The sequence below is a fragment of the Brienomyrus brachyistius genome, chromosome 19 (assembly GCF_023856365.1).
Source record: "Brienomyrus brachyistius isolate T26 chromosome 19, BBRACH_0.4, whole genome shotgun sequence".
NCBI classification, from domain to species: domain Eukaryota; kingdom Metazoa; phylum Chordata; class Actinopteri; order Osteoglossiformes; family Mormyridae; genus Brienomyrus; species Brienomyrus brachyistius.
The window spans coordinates 3,098,035-3,119,150 of NC_064551.1; positions in this window are offsets into that span (position 1 = coordinate 3,098,035).

Consider the following 21,116-nt stretch of genomic DNA (forward strand, 5'->3'; position numbering starts at 1 on the left):
ATGACAGGCATCCGACGAAACCAGGAATATCATTCCTCGATGTACTCGACTCTCTCATACTGGCTTTTGCTTGAAGTTTCCGGCTCAATGGATGCCGCGATCCGGTCAGTCTCGCTTAGAAACGGTTTGCCTCTGGGAATGATCACAAAGCCACCAGGCAGCAAGGTACTGACATGGCAATTAATGCACCTGCAAAGGCGAGCTGGTCGACCATCAATATGAGATCGGGGCAGAACATTTGGGTCGTGGTCCACACCGTGGCCGCTAAAACAGGTCAGGTGACTAAGTGACACAAACCTCGGGAGATCAATGGACCCAGACTAGCGTGCCCTGCCTTTACCGATGTCCTCCGACCGGCCCTGTCCCAGACAGGCAGCTACTGGGCTTTAACAGCCTGTCTGCTTCAGCATAATTTAGTCATCATCCCGTAAAAAAATAATGCAGGAATTGGAGATTCTAGAATTTTTAAAATTTTGGTTGCACAGTTTAAGCCAGCGATGTTTCACTCTACGCATAACTGTCTGTCCTTAAAAGTATGAAACAGATGGTCTGGCAAATCCAGAGGGGTATTATGTGTTTTTTGGCTTTTTGGTAAATTAATGCCTCATTAGAAACCTGCAGCTCTTGCTTGCTATTCGGGCCAACAGACGTGTAACAGAAAACAAGCCAGTTTACATCTCCCTGCTAACAACATTCAACGTTAACAACATTCAATTATATTGCCGTTTGCTAGATGCATTGATTTCTTGGTTTTTCATGTTGTCTCTTTTCCATTGTTAAAAATATTCCACGTATATAAATCAGATACATTAAAAGTGCCCTTTGACTAAATATACACACCTAGTCACCTGATTATGGTAAAGATTTTATAGAATAAAAGAGGAAACCAAATATTCTTTTGTCCCTAAAATGTCTGAATACAGTATTTAATTTCCTTGATAAGTGATCTACCCAAAACAACGAATTAATACTTCATTTGATATACTGAGGTGACAGGTTCCTAAGTAAGTAAGGAATAGCATTAATAGAAGTCATTTAATTTCGGAAATGGAGACTATATGACTGTTTGCTACGCTTTGTGCCGTTTAAAATCAGACACAATGTGCTATTCCCAGTGCTTTGAAACAGAAAGGAAACAACTTTTCTGCTGGTGAACAATTCTGGCAGAATGACGAATCTTTGCACACAATTATATCACTTTCCCAAAAGTATTGGATAGCCATATTGTTATCCCATGTTTGGCTGGTTGTTTTGTGTAAGTAACACCGTATAATAAGCCAACATAACTCATGTCACTAATTCCACTTTAATTGATTATTGTTCTCTCGGTGACCTCCTGACCACTTTCTTCTCTTGCCTTAAGTGAAATCTAACCTTCCACCCACATTATCCTGTAGAGTACCCCCCCAAGAAGCTTGACTCTTTTTGCCTTTTTCCCCCGGGTAAGAGATTGCAGCTGTAAATTTTCAAGCGGGCGGGAACACGGGTGGATATAATGTCCAGCCTATGCAGTCGGCCGTGATGTTTTTTAGAATTTTAATTCGAAAAAATCGGCGGATGTCATAAAACTTATAGGACGGGTTACTTGCGCATAAATCCGTTAGAACCGCAGATGAGGAGCCGAAGGGCCTGCATTCCACCTACGGTTCTGAGAATTCAGAACATGTAAATTCCCCTCAGATGCTCTGTTTCTACGGCACCTGTCCGACTGCCAGAAAGACGCCTCTTAGGTATCGGAGAAGAAAAGAAGCAAAGCAAGAAGGAAGACAAATTAATCACGATGGCCGATTTGATACCCATCACTCACTATAAGGGAATTAATTTTGAACGAGCTGAAAATGTTAAATCAAACTAATGTGACGGGATTTCAGTACAACACACACTTAACGTCACTCTGCATATATCTATTAAGACAAAAATATTATATTTCCATGCTATCTTTCTGGTTAGTATGCAATGTGAAAATAAGTTCAATATTTTTCCTTTTCCGCTGACTAAGGAAATGTCCTTTTTTCTTCTGGGATGGTATGATTTACATGGAAAGTCCATTTCACCTGGTTGGATATGCATTATTAATCTGGGCTGCTCTCAGAGTGAGATGCCGACGCGTGCGGCGTTAAAATCTCTGTGCATTTCCGGACACAGTGTTATACCTTCGTGATGGGCTATTTCTTTATTTATTTCGACTTGCGGCTTTGCTCGAGTCCTGTCAGCCTCGCCAATTTGCAGGAGAGGATGCGGTAAACATCTCCGCCGGCCGGGCTGCACATCGGTCCTGTCAGTCCAGAGCCATTCCCCACACTGAGCTCTCCCTGCGTTACAATCCCCGGGCCTCTAAAAATATTCCAGGGCCATTTGATGCTGCGCTCTTCGGCTTAGGCGTACATGCAGCATGCGGGGAGCCCCGCAAAAACACACAAAAAAAAACATTAGAGAGGTTTTCAGAACGAGCGGTCGAGCGCCAGGCGGGAGAAAGGTCACATGGCAGAGGGGTCGGGCTGGGAGAATCGCAGCTATTAGGTTCTCTTGGCAGAGCGTCTCCCTGCCAGGGACTGTCACTGCAGACGGTTATTCAGAGGCGGGGGAGCAGGGTGGGGGGGGGGGGGTGTTCACTCAAATGGAAAATGAGGGACAATTAATACGTGACTAGAAGCCGAGTGGGTAGGGAGTGGACGGGGGGGGGTGATCGGAGGCAGGGGGGCTGTTGGGGGTGAGACAGAGGGGGAGGGTGACGAGGGAGACTTAAACCGCTTATCGGGATCACAGAGAGATTTGGGGGGGGGAGGGGGGGGGCAGGGCCAGCTTAACACATGGCGAGACACTCCGGCCTGGATCTGTGGTTTAATGATGAGTGTGAAGCCCTTTCGGCTATTATTGCCAACTTCGGTAACTTTTGCTGAAAAATTTGGTTCGGGAATATATACAGTATATGGTTAAAGTCCTTTTAAAGAGCGACTCGCTACAGAATATGGGTGTTTCCCCTCTAAATTAAAATAGCCCTGTGATGAATTGCCACCCCTTGCTGGGTTATTCCCAGCCTTGCGGCCGTAGCCCCCGGGACAGGCTCCGGCCCCCACAGCCCTGAATAGGATAAGCGGCTACAGAAAGTGGATGGATGGATTGCAAATAAAATGCTGCATGACACCATTCCCAAGATGAACTTTTAATAATCACACTCATATACACAATTACCTGTCTCACAGGTGAGGACGTGTTATCACTGGGGTGCACTAGGGTTCCCTCACAGAACGTTACCATGGTATCATCATGTCAGAATGTGTTTGTACTGGATTGTACTTCAGTGTTTTTCTATTGTGTACATAGTTCATTCAATGTAATTATTATGTCTTATTTCAGTGCTGTACCATTACAATGCTATGGTAAACATTACGTAAAATGCAATCGGAAATAAGCTTGACATTACCATAACATAGCATATATAAAAACCTGGGTACCACTTTGTAATAAGACCACCCTTATAAAGGGTTTATAATTGGTTTATAACCAGGTTAGTAATTAGGTTGTACTGTAACATTTTGTATTTCATTAATAGACAATAATAAGCAAGTTATAAGCAAATATTTGCTTTTTATTAATGAGGCACTAGCATTTATATGTGGCAAAAGGGAGATTTATTCTAAAACATGTTATTACCACGGTACAATTCAAAAAAGCTTAACGGATTACCTTCATATATCAAGTGATGTTACATTGCAATACTATGTCATATACCATGGTAAATAGCTGGCTAGATTGCAGTGGTTTTACCATAGTGGTATTTCCATGCTAATACCTCGATGATAATACCATAGATTATTTTTTAAGGGTTTAATTTAAGATTAGTTGTTTACAGTGACGTGTTGTGCATTAAGTGCTAAGGGAAGTATCCGAAGTGGATAATCTGACGGTCATTTCCACCACTTATCATGCGAGCAGCGAGCACTGGCTTGTCTCTCTGGGGGGACTCCGGCCCGGTCTGGGACAGGAGTTGTGTCCCGCTTGTCCATGGACCGCATTTCTGGGATGTGCGGCGCGCTGAAAGGCAGCATCATTACACGAACCTGTCATTTCTCTTTCAGGCTGGTTCACGGGTCAATTGCCTCTCTCCCATTTTCTGTTCCGCCGCAGAGTTTGTGGGAGCAGGTCTCGTTCCCACACATTCCCCGGGGTCTCCGGTCCCCCGGCCTGCACTGGGCACACACTCCAGCCCGTCTACATTCTGTCCTCTTTCACTGGTTCTAACGAGGCCGCGGGCTGTGTCATTAGGACGGGTCCTTCTCTTGGCTCGCATTTATGTGCCCTGGTATTTAAACCCCCACTCCCCGTACTTATCCCTAAATCACCGCGGCCCCTAAAAGCCCCCCGGGGCTGAATAGCCCTCAGCTGGCTTTGGCGGACAAAATAAGTTTGTTTGTTTGCATCCTGCCTCTTGGCGGACTTGGTTCAACCGCAGTGCACTGAGATCATGACCCTTAGTTTTTGTAAGAAAACACTACAGTTCAATGCCCAGTATTAATGAAAATTCCCGTCTGCATTTCATATATATAATAACATGTAATGTTATGAATTAGCATCATATATTAAAATAACACATATTAATTCCCCTACATTTCAAAATGATTGTTTAAATATTTTTTTTTGATGTTTTATTTTAACAGGATTTGGGAACAATAAGTCTATTTGAAAATGTGAACGGAACGGAGGAGGAATTACTAAAGCTGAAGTGCTAATCATGCCGTTTATCGCTCTCCAAAACAAAAACTGTGCATTGAATTGGAAATGTGGTTAAAATCTTGTGCACGCACCTCCCAGCCAAACTCAGAATGCAGCAGCTCGCCGTGGGGGATGCTTAAACATTTGGTCGGCTACATAAAACACACCTCTGCAGATTTCCGTTACCCCATCAGGTCCTACAAATTGCCCCGTCGATCAAAGGAGCTCTCTGGGTGGGTTCCACTGGGTTCCAGGACAATCCACTGGCTCCTATAACCTCGCCGGCTGTCGGGCGTTTACATTCGTTCGGAGCGACTGCACTCCGCTGAGCTACTGCATCAAACTATAATCAGTGTAATTCATTTTACATCATGGGGTGAAATCCAGAAAAAGCCCCCAAAAAGGACCCCAGGACTTCGCCACACCTTAGACCATATCGAGCTATAAATCTCTGATTGAAAAGCCTGTTTTTGTTCTATGTAACCTACAGGAGACGCAAAGCCCTATAATCCAACACCAGAATGAGCACCTTTTCAGGGGTGGTTTCATGGTTGCCATGGTAGTACTTTGCCTTTAGCTTGCATTTTAAGGTGTATATATAGATATTGGTCGGGCCGTCCATTCATTTTCCGTAAGCGCTTATCGAGTATCAGGTCAGGGTGACTCTGGCATCTATCCCAGAGGCTGGGGAACATTCCAGACTGGGCGTCAGTTATTAATGGGTGATTTACTTTGTTTCTGCACGGGAAAATTATGACAACATAAATGTCAAAAAGAGAATAATGGAAGCGACTGAGGATATGGTGACTGTCATTTTTACTCCACGTGATATGCAGCGTGAAATGAGACCGGGAGATATGAACAGGCCATGCTGGATTTGAAACCGAATCAGCTAAATGGGCAGCACATAGCATTGGCTCATGTAACAATAATACTAATAATAATCTTTATTTAATATCATTTTTCATACAGATCTAAGCGCTTCACATATGGGGGCTAAAATAAAACCACAGACAGAGAAGTGACTAACAAACAGGCCAGTGATGGAATAAATGTAAGTAAAAACAATGAGGGAACGTAAATAAACGGTAAATTAACGACAAATTAGTAAAATACAATAAAACAGAAGGGAATGTAGCTGCTGGGGACCCCACAAGACCCCCCCCACACCCCCAAAAGACATCTCAAACTTTTCAGGGTGACAGTGAGAGGTCACCATCCAGGCTCCCTGCGCCTCCAGTGCGCCTCCAGTGCGCCTCCAGTGCGCCTCCAGTGCGCCGTTGCTGCGCCCCCTCGCTGACCCTGTTCCAGCCGCCCGTGCAAACACAGCTGTGTCGTCGACACCAAAGAACACTTTCTTTGAACTTCTTTGATATATCGGGGGCCCAGCTTCCCCCCACTGGAATACACATGTACCCTTCAAAACAGAAACAAGGTATTAATGTCGCATTAGTGCCCGGTATAGCGGCGTGCTCTCGAAACCCACGGAGCCAAAAGTCAACTGCCGTCAGTGGCCAGCCGCTTCACGTCCGCGAACACAGCCCCACGTGAGGCGACGTCGTCAGCAGCAAAGCTATAATAATCCAAGAAGGGTGGAAATGAGGACGATGCGGTGCGACTGTTTTGTGGCTGCCTGCATGCTTCTGGGAAATGCATTATCATCTGTTTAACTGAGCAGTTTTGCATATGCAAGATTTAAGCAATGGATAAAAATGAGAGCGTGTTAGAGGAGGTAGGACGGAAAAATCTGTCATGTAACACAATACGGTGAATATTTATGGTTTGCGGTGCATGCCCCGGTGTAAAGTCTCTGCGGACACTGTGTCTCATTAAAGTTATATTGATTAATAACATCCAAGGAGATCAAATACATTAAGCAAATTACTAGGCAAGGGACTCATATGATGTTTATAGTCTTACTCAGGACGGCGAAATCCTATCAATGGTTTACATAAAGGCGCAGAAACGGATATGGAAGTTGGAAACAAAATGGTCCAATTTGCAGGCATTTTGTATGCTCGTGTTTGGCTTGGCACAAGCCCAGAAGATTAATGCGGCCGCAGAGCGGACAGAAAGACACTCTGTGCTGTCGTGATGGTCTGCTTCACTTGATAATCAGGTAGGGGCCACGTGATCGATTCTGCCTCCCTTTCGACATTCCTGCTCTTTGCCCAGCCGTTGCTACTGTCTCGCATTTTACCCACTTTGTTAGAAAACGCCTCCGAGTTGTTTTCCTTCTCCCTCTGTGTTTTTTAACGGCAAATTGTCTGCCTGCCACCACGTCTTCTCCCATCTGGAAAGTTTTATACTAGCCTTTTCTTTCCAGAACATTTTATATACATTACGTGGGAATAATGCATTTTTCAGAGCCCAGGAAAGGACCCCTGCCCCTCCCCCTCCCGCTGATTTCCTCTAAATCGTCTGCTTATGCCTGAGTGAGAAAACCCATTTTATCTATCTATTGCTTTATTTGTGTTTAGCAGCTATTGGCCGTGGTTCTAGCAGAGCTTGCGTGATCCTCACCTCCCTGAACAATGGAGGAGATGGAGGTCTGAGGTATCGCACGAGGTGAGGTGGTCCGTGCGGCTGACCACACCGCTGGCCAAGGTTACTCTCTCGTTCTGCCGCTGACTGAGCACCAGGGGGTAGAGTAACCAGATAATCTATGTCAGGGAGGCACTTTGAGGTCGGACCGGATTTATAAACTGCCATTTCAATGAGCAGGACCCGGATTTCACTTAAGCACTGAGTTCTTTCTGTGTGCTGATTGGTCAGTGTCTTATAATCATGCATGTGTCACTAATGTTAATGTGAAACAACTAGATGAGTCTTTAAATCAAGAAAAGGATCAATCATAGTACCAGAATTGAAGTATTTAGTCAAGCACAGGAGCCTTTCAGTTCTATAGTAGTTTGTAAGACCTGAAGTAGCTTAAAGCATCTTTCCTGACGTGGATTATCTGGTCAGCCTTCCAGTGCCATCCTGGGCATTGGGGCCTTCTCTCCGGTAGCACCAGTAGACGAGCTTTACGTCCCTTGTCCTCGTCCTCCTCCTCGCGCGCCACCTTGAGGTCCGCCAGGCTGGAGCAGGCTTACCGGATGATGTTGTAAAGCTCCCGCTCCAGCAGCACCAGTTACATTGTTTCTGGCATCACACTTCTGACACCAATACAGTGCTGGGCAGAGCGAGTGCAGTGAAGGACGAGGAGAGTTGCTTGCAAGAACAGAACACGCTCGTTATTGTAGTTCTGAACAGGACTGTAACAGGCACTGAAGGAGCATCGAACCCCAAATACACACAACGGAAACACAGGGAGGTCAGTCGCCAAACTGTAAGGTGCACACATGGTGGGGGATTTACGCAAGCGAGGAACATGCGAGGATCGGAGAGGATACACGCAGGACACGGGTAAACGCCGTGATCAGGAACTATAACCACAACAACAACAGTACAAGGGATATTTACAGTGACACAGACACAGGGCTATATACACGAGCGCTTGCGACGCATGCTGGGATTTGCAGAATTCGCCGGTGCTTCATTGCCTCGAGAGCGTTTATTATAACGTGATTAGCGCAGCAGAAGTAGAGAAAATGCATCGCAAGCAGGTGTGTCCAAACTTTTGACTGGTACTGTATCTCTGACGTATCTTTAATTACAAGGTGACTGTTCAAAACCACCAAGGCTGCCCACTATTTTAAAATGACCAGTCTCATCATTAACCCCCGGCCCCCACCCAGCCAATCTCTGGAGTCATTTATGGCCCGGGAGCAGGCTTGCACAAGGTTGGCCGCTGCCGTCCCAAAATCACAGAAAGGGAGACATTATATCCGATTGCATACTTCCATCAACTGATTAGATATACTGTGAATCCCAGCTGGTGCACTCTGCCAGTCTGACTGAGTGAACCCGTCTCGATGGACCTGATGAATCCTCTTTCATAACGAGTGCTAACCAGGCTGAGAATTAGCACACATCTCAATCATTAAACCCTGCAGCCTTTTTTTCCACTGTAATGAACTCGGAATATTCGAGATAGAGACGGTAGAGGAGATGGGAGCGGAGAGTGGGGGTGGGACAGGAAGTGGGGGGGGGGGGGGGATCACAGTTGTATAGCTGAACTGCCAGAACAAGTTTGGCCGTAGATGTCCACAGGTATCAGATTCCACTTAAAGCAAACTGCAGAAAAAGTGTTTCTATGTAAACTAGTAATTTAACAAATCCGCTTAGTGCATATGTGGATTTATGCATTCAAATGCCCCCCTGTACAATAAATGAAACACTGTAGCAGGTGTGTGTGTTATACTGAGAGTGTGTGTTATACTGGGAGTGTGTGTTATACTGGGAGTGTGTGTTATACTGGGAGTGTGTGTTTTTCTGCTCACAATACCATCTGCAGGTTTCTGCTGGCATTGCTGTGAGATGAAGGGTGTAGATGTTTATAAAAGTCAGTAATTGCCATGATCGGGTTACTTGTACAAATTAATTGGTTGGATGATGCTTTGTATCCTTGAGCTATAATGATCGAATGCCAAAGTCCAGTTGTTTTGATTCCCTGCTATCCAATCCCAGGGCAGTGATTATGGACCTTTGCTCATGCTATCCAATCGCAGGAGAGTGAATATAGACCAGGGCTCATGCTATCCAATCGCAGGGCACTGAATATAGACCAGGGCTCATGCTATCCAATCACAGGGCAGTAAGTATGGACCAGGGTATCACGCTATCCAATCGCAGGGCAGTGAATATAGACCAGAGCTCATGCTATCCAATCACAGGACACTGAGTATGGACCAGGGCTTACACTATTCAATCACTGAGCAGTGAATATGGACCAGGGCTCACATTATCCAATCACAGGGCCATGAGTATGGATCAGGGCTCATGTACAAAGAAAAGCAATATGTTTCGGGCTGATCACACTTACAGGCTGTTACTGGGACAGTCTGATCAATGAACAGAGGAATGGTGTTTGCCACAAGGACAACCTCAACTTTACAATAATCTATGAATGCAATAAGAAAAAATGAAAATTCCAAAAAGCCTCGTATTTAGTTTGGTAACTTGTGGTTAATGTTAGTGCTGGGTTAGGGTTATGGTCGTTATGTTGGGATTAGAGTTTTCCCCATAGAAATGAGTGGGAAGTCCCCACAAAGATATGATTCCAGGTCTGTGTGTATAAGTGTGTGCGAGTGTCCATTTATTCTGAACATGCTGGGTGCCTGATACAGTCTGAGAACTTGCAGTTGGCCAAATTGATGTTTCCAAGCTGCCATTTGTGTGTATGAGTCTGTGCCCAGTAAAAGACTGGCATCCTGTCCAGGGTGTCCCCTGCCCTGTGCCCATTGACGGACTGCCATCCTGTCCAGGGTGTCCCCTGCCCTGTGCCCATTGACGGACTGCCATCCTGTCCAGGGGTCCCCTGCCCTGTGCCCATTGACGGACTGCCATCCTGTCCAGGGTGTCCCCTGCCCTGTGCCCATTGACGGACTGCCATCCTGTCCAGGGTGTCCCCTGCCCTGTGCCCATTGACAGACTGCCATCCTGTCCAGGGTGTCTCCTGCCCAGTGCCCATTGACGGACTGCCATCCTGTCCAGGGTGTCCCCTGCCCTGTGCCCATTGATGGACTGCCATTCTGTCCAGGGTGTCTCCTGCCCTGTGCCCATTGACGGACTGCCATCCTGTCCAGGGGTCCCCTGCCCTGTGCCCATTGACGGACTGCCATCCTGTCCAGGGTGTCCCCTGCCCTGTGCCCATTGATGGACTGCCATCCTGTCCAGGGTGTCCCCTGCCCTGTGCCCATTGATGGACTGCCATCCTGTCCAGGGTGTCCCCTGCCCTGTGCCCATTGATGGACTGCCATCCTGTCCAGGGTGTCCCCCGCCCTGTGCCCATTGATGGAGGGTGCCCCCTGTCTTGTGCCCTCTGCTTCCAGAAATAAGCTCCAAGCTCATTTTGACCCTGGATGGAGAAAGAGGGTATAGAAGATAGATGGATTAAACTGAGAGTCTGACCCCTGCTGTCACATTGCAACATTTCTCTACATGTTATGGGACAAGTAGCACAGTATACAGTATAGAGTATAAATAACCTTATGTTTGGCACTAGCTACAGTTAATCATAATAAAGGCAATTTTTAGATGCATTTCCAGCTCAGAGGTTTATTTTTGTGTTTGTTACACAACATTCCTCACAGTGTCTTTTTTTTCGAAACACTCGCATATTTGATAACAATCGAGAATTTTGCTTCGCACCATATCTGTTTGTGTTCTGAATCCCCTAACATCCTAGTTCAACAAACATTACAGACAAAACTATTATTAATGAACAACAGGAAATGTGAATCACTTCTTACATGGGAGAAGTTTCCATTTTGCCGAAGTGAGGGCAGGAATGAAAAATGCAGCCGGCTATTAATTACCTGCAGCAGATGAGCAGGATTAGGGCGAGCAGGATAAAAGGTGTCTCCATAGCGATTGCTGCTTGGTTGAGGTTTCTTTCTTCAACGTTGGCCCTTGTTCTAGAGTCTATTGTTTTTGTTTGACTGCATGGGGGGGGGGGGGGGGTCTTTCAAGAATCACACCCACCCATTGCCTGGCTGTAGTTTATAAGCGTGGAGGGTTTGAGTCAGCAAAGCCAGTGCAGTGATTCCGCCCTTTCGCTGTACAACACATCCGCATTGTTTTACCAAACATAGAAATAGGGGTCTTACTGCCTCCTCAGACCAGCCCTCGCCTTCTCTTAATGCAGATATTCGCAGTAAATAGTGTTTATCGTCCGTGAAGTGATGCTCACATTTCCTTTCGGGGCACAGTGGAAATCGCAGTCGGCTGAACGTCTCCCCTCGACGTGTCACAGTAACCGTTCCATCCATTTGCGAGCATTAAACAGCCCTACTGCATAATTCCCTTTCTGTAAACAACATTTTCTGCATGCAATGCAGAAAACTGCTGCTTGACCTTGTTGTCGGTGCTTTATTATTTTGCCAATTTTTATCCTAATTTTTCCATTTCAAACCACCGATTTATGAGAGGAGCAACAACGGGGGCCAGGCGGAGTAACTGAAATTGCGGCCGTTGGTCGCCCGCCCAGTTGGGACCCCCCCCCCCCCCATAGTGATAATTTGAGGGTTCCATAGGCAATCCCACTGCCAGCCCACGGTTTCCCCTGCCCCCTTGTCTCCCACTTCCCCTCCTCACTGGTGCGTTGGTGCTCCACCCTCACGCCCCCCCCCCCCATTCCAGCCAGTTGTTCTTGGCTGAATGAAAGCACTAAGAAAATAAAGAGATCTAAATGTCAGCAGGGAGCTGAGTGCATTCCTCTCGCCGTGTCCCGAGCCCGCTCACCCAGAACAACTTGTGATCCCAGGACAAAGCTGGCACGGCAGGTGGCCACACGGAGAACCTCTCCCCCCGGAATGAGATACCGTCCTGGGGAAACACCATTGAGTCCAGATAAAACCCGCATCCCGCTGGGTCCAGCAGGAATTTCATTTCAATTTCTTCACATGACAATACTTCTCATCTTCATCTGACTGCTATGATGGCTGTAAGGTCTGAAATAGACTGAACTGAACGAAAGGCTGAATTATCCCTTGAACCTGAACCATTTGGATGCGTTTTCCTCCATCTCTCATCTCCCTGCAACGGAGAGAGAGAAGCCTTTCATACTCACCCCCCCAGGAAAGGGCCCATGTCGTTACCTTCTTGCCCTTGCAGATTTCTCGGACTCAACAAAGCCGAAGTTGCTTTTATTACAGAAAAATTATTTTTTTGCGATGCCTTTATAAACTATTGGTATTTGTGTTTTTACTCGGTGAAAAAATTGCAAAACCACATCAGGATTTGTTACCATTTAATCTTCCACAAGTGCTGTCTCAGAGCTGTGGAATGTATTAATGTATAATGAATGTATTTTGTTGTTTGTATAAGTAACTCCTGAGAAACATGTTTATCTAACTGCCTCCTTTCTAAGAGCTGTACTTGTCAAGCACCCAGTTAATCAAAACACTTTCCCATTTGAATACCAGAGCAAGCACCCAGAAAACTTTAAATAAACTTTGTCCTTGAGTGGGAAATTTATGGCAAGCGATAACAGTACGATAGCTGCGTATCGTTTTTCAAGGAAGGTTAAAGTTTCTGTCAACACAATATTTATATGCGTTTATACTGTATTTTATGCCTGAAATAACGTGAAACGATTCTGATCCAGTGAAGGTGTCAACATTAGTTGGAACCTTCTGGAATGTGGCGTAAATTGAAATACATGACTTCGTTTTGGCCCACGCTACATTTAAAACACAATAAAAAAAAAAAAAAACACATACAAGTTTGTACTCCTATGTTGGTGGGCACCATCCATTCATTTCTATAGGCTTAAGGTCGTCATGTTGGGATTAGCGTTTTCCCTATAGAAATGAATTGAGAGTCCCCACAAAGATATAATTACAAACCTGAGTGTAGTTGTGTGTGTCCCAAAAACCTTAGTAAACCTTAAACGTCCTTCCTTTTGAAGGGGAAAAAACAACAAAAATGTCAAACGTCTTGTATTTCGTTTGGTTACTTACTGTATTTTGTTTGGTTACTTAGGGTTTTGTAGGTTGCCATTGGTGAGATTAGGGTTAACCCCTACCCAGCCTTAACCTTAACCATAAGTAACCAAACAAAATACAAGACATTTGGAATTTTTAGTTTTATGATTGCAGTCACAGATTTTTGTGGGGACCTGAAAAACCGCAGCATCAAAATAGCAGGTTTTTAATCACATTTTGGGGGAGATTTGGTCCCCATAATGAAATATAAACTTAATCCACACACTCATGTTACTGCATGCGATTGCAGAGGCACCGTCGTTGCTGTGTGCTATGGCATACGTGGGACAGCCTTCACAGAAAGGCCTATGGTGGCGAAAGGGGTTCGTGACAAACCGCACGGCTAAAAAAATACAAGAGGTGTCAAGCAGGCTGCACATTTAACACGTTAAGAGAGTAAGCGGAGGTCGGAGCACATTAACTCTTCAAACAGAAACGTCGTCAGTGTGGGAATAATGTGTTTGTTCAGCAATGGCAGGATTTCCGCAGAACCGCGCTGCTTGTAATTGCCGGTGGTACTCGGTTCTAGTCAGTCAATCTGTTCTCCAGGTTTCACCTTTCCCGGATCATTTGCTGGCTAACACCTGATACCATCATGTCGTGAGCTTGGGGGAAGCCGTCTGCAATTTCTTTGCCAAATGGCCTGAGACCACCTATTCTGCAGGTCTCTATTGTAGATCAATTGAAATTCTTCCAGGAGCAAACTCGGCCTAATTGACCCCATATGTTCTCGCCGAGTTCAGATCTACCCGTGGGCTGCGTCTGCGGTTCCGTGTGAGAGATCGGCTTCATGTGTGCCGCACGCTTATGGGCGCACTGATCAAAGGAGCAAAGCACCGCTTCATCAGGAAGGATAAATAAAAAAAGAGTGAGATGGTGAGAGAGAGAGAGAGAGAGAGAGAGAGAGAGGCATCGCTTTCATAGGGACTGCATATCATTCAGGCATGTCCTCATCCATTCGAGAGTGAAAAAGACATTTGGTAACAGTGATTCCAGATTCACAGCCAATTAACAGAAGCATGCATTAGGAGTACAATGCATCGTAAACTCGTAATTAACGACAATTTAGCACGGTTATTAAAAGACAAAGATAAAGATACACAGTTGTGATGGGAATTAGCCCTTTGCAGGCAGAGCACCAAAACGGCACGGTGCAGCTCGCAGATAAGTACGCCTGGACGTCCGGTCGCTAGGCACACGGGGGGAGAAGCGGCACAGACGGGCGGAGCTGCACTTCACTCTGAGCTTCCCGCAGACATCGCAAGTGGAAATGGGGAGTGAATTCTGAGCTTCTAACAGGCCATAAGAAAGCTAAGAAAGAACGTAGCCAATGCAGACCTCAGGAAAGCCAGGCAGCACTCGGGGGTGTGGCTCCCGGGGGTTAAAAGCCGTGGGGGTGCTGATGAAGCACTGCTTCAGGGGACTTCAGAGGAGGTGCAGAGATGGTTAGCAGGCTCGGGGGGGGGGGGGGGGGGGATTTCCCAAAAACACATGGAAGTATTCAAAACAAAAGGGGAATACCTTGAAGGTCGGGAAGAACTTCATTGTTTGAAAGGTCCATTATAAAGAATGATTTTGTGCATAATTTATTAATGTTATTAATTAGTATCTCCCTCGTTGCCTCTCTTTGTGTGACAGCACTGTGCTTTTGATAACCCAACACATGCTTATTCCTGAAGCCCATTATTGGATTTTCATTGTAGTTCTTTGTAATTCTGGCAGAGGCAGAGCTATTAATTCAGGATCGTTCAATCAGCAGGTAACTGCTAAGTCAAAGGGACAATCGAGGAAGTAGCCAATGGGAAGACAGGGCATAAGTGGGGAGAAAACCCTGTGCAACTTACTATCATACTCTCATCATAAACAAGGTCTAATGAAATACAGGCTGGCAGAAAGTATGTAATTTAAAAAGACCAATTTCTGCTGTGAATCAGTGAATTAGAGATATTACAATTAACTTTCAGGGAAAGTTTAATGTTAGGTCTAATGCTTACTTACTTTTCCCCAAGAGGTATCATATAACAAAATATGAATTCATGCCTTTGAAATAAACAGTCTTTCCATCTCTTCTGTTGTTGCTTCTGCAATTAGAGGATGGAAATTGCAGCCCCTTGCAATCTGCTGGTGTGAGGCGACCTCAAAGTGAATGGACAGAACAGCCCTGAAAATTTAACACAATGTAAATTCACTCCTAATCCTCGTAATCCTGTCTCAAATTAACGGGTGTGTAAGAAAACCACGGTGTGAGCTTTCCGAACAGGACAGTCTCGTTTTGTGTCGGCGTGATTTGCAGGGATGGGGGACAATGCTCTGTCTGTGACGTCCGTGGCGGGGGGAACAAAGACACCTCCCTGAATGCGGGCAGTTATGCGAATTTAGTTTAAAATTACACTTAGGCAAGAAGAAAGACCATTTTGATTACTCAAGGTAGAAGAAAATCAAGAGAATTAATGAAATCTTTTTTTATATGCTCTCCAACTACATTGGCCATTTAGGTTGGCAAATTCTTAACAGGACTACTAGAAGGCTAAATAAAATAAAGTTGAAAATAAAATTTTAAGAACTATATAAGTAGTAGCAGTTCTTATGTAATGTCACATAGTATCAGAATTCATTTCTGTCTAACACAGCGCACGCTGCCCTCTGTATGCAGAGAGCGAGGGACCCTCTGTATAATTAAATTGAAGGTGTTAGACTCCTTTTTTTCCTCCTCTTTTTGGTAGAGGTCAGAGAAAACAAAACGAGTTTGGCGGTACACCTGGGGGGGCGGGGGGGGTGTGGCTCCGTGCCTCCTTCCACTTGGGGGGGGCTGGAGGAAGGGAGGGATGACATGGATGAGAAGGCACAGGTGTCATCCTCACAGCATGGAGACCAGGACAAACAGCCCTGATGCCCCTGAACAGACCTGAGGCCACTTAATCAACGTCTGTCCCCAGAACACGGCTACTCTCTCCACTGACGGGGGCCGAGAACATTCACCGTCTTACTGAGTTTTAACTCACTTTTGGGGCCCAGTGTTTACGTGCACAAATGAAATGAAAATAAAAGACATCTTCAGCCAAATAACATGGTATTATTTTTACATACAATATTCATTTATAAAGCACTCATTGTGTTAAAGTATATTGATAATAGCTACTGTTTACTTCATTTATTCAACACAAATCAGGCAGAAATTTATCGTGGCTGTAAACTTCATAATGACAAAAGTCTACAAAAGTCAAACAAATTAACTGCAATTATTAGATTTCTCTCTTCACTGGAGCAGAAGAAATTAGAGAATGAATTAGTTTGTCTGTGAGTTTTTTATAGATAATGAATTTGGCGAAAAATTAGTGGAAAAACAGCTGAGCATGTGAACGTGAAGTTCGTAAAATCAGCTCTGGCATCCAGCTTCACTGCTCAAATTCGCTTTAAAAATCCTCGTATCCAGGGATTCTGCAGGAGGAAAAAAAGCACAGAGACAGACTCATACTCTGCTAAAGCCTGGAATCCACAATGTTTTCTGTGAACTCACAGCAGTACAGCCTATTTGCTTACAGCTTGTTCTTTCGCCTTGTTATTTTCCAGGGTCGGGTTGCTAAAATCCTAATGCGGGATGCAGAGGGAGGGCAGCCCGACCGGCCAGACTGTCAGCCAATTCCTGCTTTTCCTTCAAGGACAGTCTTCTGTACTTTGTATGCTTTTTGGTCATTAGATAATCTTGTACAAAATAAACTTTGCAGACATACTATACTTAATAGATCCCAGACAGTTATTTCTCTGTTGATCTGACTTTGATCCCTTTAACCAGTATAGAGTTATGGGGACGTTATTCTCAACAATGAAAAACAAAGTATAAAGACGAGATAAAACGAGTTATGAATGGATTTATAATTTAAATCTTAAAGCTTAAAATTTCTAGATGCGAGTCTAGCAGCATTTTGGCATCAATCTCCTCCAGCGTGCAAGCCCCTAAAATTCTCAGAGAGGATGAATTACTGCATTGTGAATTGTGATTGACCCAACACTTTGCCATTATAAATCAGCATTCACCATCTTCGTGATCTTTGTCTCAGTTTATGGATTTATTTTAAGGCTGTGTTTGAGAAATAATAAAAAATGTAAGAAATCCCACATACATTACTGGTGTTTTTATTTAGGAACAATTGCTTTAAGATTTAATTTATATTGGGACAAAATGTTTGTAATTGTTTTCTTTTTCTTTTTCAGATATAAAAGGTTATAAAGGGTTTTTTTTTAAATCACATAAGGCCATCGCTACTACACTTCATACTTAAGAGGATCCCAAATCTCTGAGACATTACAGCCTTTACAAAATGATTAAAAATGGAAGTAGTGTGTTTGTGTTTGTTTGATTTAACAAATCCTTGATTCTGAGTACATAAGTGACAATAACCCTCGGATGCACTCGTGTTTCCTGCTCCGATCAAGCCTGTTTTATTATTCTAATTGGTATTGAAATAACTCAGTAAACAAACACTTCATCCGTTTCGTTTAAGACAATGAGGGAGACCGCGCTGCTAGGAATTGCAATCTGTGAAAATGTTAATCGCTTTTCATGGTGTGGGCCCCTCTGCTTTTGTCCTCCGCCGGGCTCACGCTGGGCTCCATGACTCCATTTAAATAAGTGCCAAAGTGCAGGCTTCTTTGGCACCGTGAGCAGCTTAGGCTGGGAGCTGGGAGGAGGAGCAGGAGGAGCAGGAGGAGCAGGAGAGGCAGGAGACATGTCTCGGGGCTCAGCGGCTGCCTGTCAGGGCCGGGTTATTGATGGCGAGCTTCTCCGCCAGCTTGCTGACTGACGGCCAGACAGACGCGCTGTGATTGATGCGGAGGACAATTGGTCGGTTCCAGAAAGCAGCCCTTGCAAAAAAAAAAAAAAAGTTTTTCAGAAATGCATAGTGCGGCCACCTTCCTTCTCAGTGAACGAGACCCAAAAGAGTGTCCTGCGAGAGCAGGTCTCCTGTGGTCTCCGTGGCAGTCATGGCTGACTGATGCGCTGTTCCCTCCAGAAGTCCTGTCTTTCATGTGAATATATGCTCATTTAAATAAACCTTAAAGAACAATGGAAACCCGGAACATCCTTTTTATATTCCAGGGAATTCAATCGCTCATTAATCTTCCCCCATTTTCCCCCTTCGGCTTATTGATAGATCACCTACCACGTTTCAGACGGCATTGCTTTCACAGTGACTTTTCAGTACATTAAAAGAGATCGAACTCACACCCTGCGAGTGAGCATGAATCTTTTTAAGCCCCCCCCCCCCCCAATTCGTTTTTTCCAATGTGTGTTGAGTTAAAAGAAAGAAAAAGAAAACAAACTTCTTTGAAGGCGTCATTATCTGAATCAGGACCCTCCAGCCCGTCAGAGATGTTCGATGTCAGTGCTGTCGTGCAAACAATGCGATTATCCTGTCAAGTTCTTTCGTTTGCAATGTCAAGGTTTTCTGAAAGTGCTTCTTCTTTCCGAGCTGCCTTATCTGCCGCTGAGGTGACACTGCGTGGCTCCTCTGGACAGAGAGGCCCAAGGGTGCCGTATGGATCACGCTGTAGCCAAAGGGCTTCTGTCATGTCTGCTTACTGATTAACACAGTGTCTCCACAACAACACGGGCTCCGTGTTCCCAGTTAACCTTAAACTTCGACACCATCGACCAGACGTCCTCCTTTCAATTCTAATATGGGTAGTGAATCAGGTAGGTTCTGGGCTCACAAACCAAGCCAAGTATCCTCTGGCATAAAACAACATTAGCATCCCAACACGAACGAAGGACGCCAACACATGTAACAGTGACAATGTCCAGAAATTTCAAAGGTCATATTTTTTTAGAAATCAATCCATCCACCAACCATCCATCCATCTTCTGTACCCGTTTGTTCTATGCAGGGTCACAGGAATCCGGGGTTTATCCCTTAAGCTATGGGCACATGACAGGGAATAAGAGGGACTGTGCAACTGTCCATAAACAAGCAGGAACAGGGATTGTCCATCTGTCCATAAACAAGCAGGAACAGGGATTGTCCATCTGTCTATAAACAAGCAGGAACAGGGATTGTCCATCTGTCTATAAACAAGCAGGAACAGGGATTGTCCATCTGTCCATAACCAAGCAGGAACAGGGATTGTCCATCTGTCCATAAACAAGCAGGAACAGGGATTGTCCATCTGTCCATAAACAAACAGGAACAGGGATTGTCCATCTGTCCATAACCAAGCAGGAACAGGGATTGTCCATCTGTCCATAAACAAGCAGGAACAGGGATTGTGCATCTGTCCATAAACAAGCAGGAACAGGGATTGTCCATCTGTCCATAAACAAACAGGAACAGGAATTGTCCATCTGTCCATAAACAAGCAGGAACAGGGATTGTCCATCTGTCCATAACCAAGCAGGAACAGGGATTGTACATCTGTCCATAAACAAACAGGAACAGGGATTGTCCATCTGTCCATACACTGTATCTGTAAACATGTCCGTGGCAAAACTTGTCTGTGCTCTTGGCAAAAATTTTTCATTGAGAAAAAAAACTGTATATCTTATATTTTTAATTACTGTATCTGCGATCAAAATTGCATTTTGATCAAAAAGCTGCGCTCTGCCAAGGTGCGATTTGGACACAAGGAGGCGGAGTTTGGCTCCTCTGGGCTCCATCTATTTTTAAACTCTGGTGTTACCATTGTGTTGGAGATGTGGCACAGTATAGCACTGCCAGAAGCACTAGTGTGTGTGCAGTGTACACTGGGTATATAAGCTGTTAAAATGAAACAACAAATGTAAATTATTGTGCCATTAGCTTTATACACAAAGAAAAATGAAACCCGAAAGCTCATTGCACATATCGCAACCCTCATTACACCAGCGTATGTCATTTTTTGTTTGAGTTGGCGAATTAACAGATGTTGGCTTTTCTGACTGGCAAGGAGACTTCAGTCTGGGATATAAATAAGACCACACTATGAATGGTCCTCAAGATGTTGACATACAGTGTACCATCTGGACTTGGTGTATGGCACGTTGGCATGAGCGGCTCAGTGTGGAAATTAAATAAAAAATAGCATTCAAGGATTCCTCATTAGGGCTGCAAAAAGCAGGACACTTGGCATGGCGGTAGCACGACGGTGCTATCGGGCCGCACTCACCAGCTGGTTGCGGGGTAATTAGACCACGGGTTGAACCCTGTGCCCGTTTGTTATGCAGATAGATGCCAGGGAGTCGGCCCAGACAGTAAATTAATGCATCATACTCAATATTACCCACATATTTATGGGGGCAAAGGTTATTAAATGACTTAAGAATCTCATGGTTCACCGATTCCGTAAGCAATGATGATACAAGAGCGAAAATAGGAGGGAATCTTATTATATGTGAACAGATATAGCTACTGTTTCCATGCTGTATCTTAACTAAAGCGGAACTCATCAGCATTTACTCTAGTATTATTTTATTGTATGTAAACTAGGTTTATACTGCAATATACACAAAGGGGAAGCATTTGTTTCAATTTTATTTTATACATATAATGTAGAAAGGATAATAAAACATTAATACAAAACTGCTGCAACTCTACATGTGCACAGAAGTACACAAGCACAGGTACCCACATGGAAACAGAGGGCTGCACTCGCATGTAGGCGGCCTAGCATGTAGCTGCACTCGCATGTAGTTGCACTCGCATGTAGCTGCACTCGCATGTAGTTGCACTCGCATGTAGTTGTACTCGCATATCGCTGAACTCGTATGTAGGCGGCCTAGCATGTAGCTGCACTCGCATGTAGCTGCACTCGCATGTAGGTGCACATGCATGTAGCTGC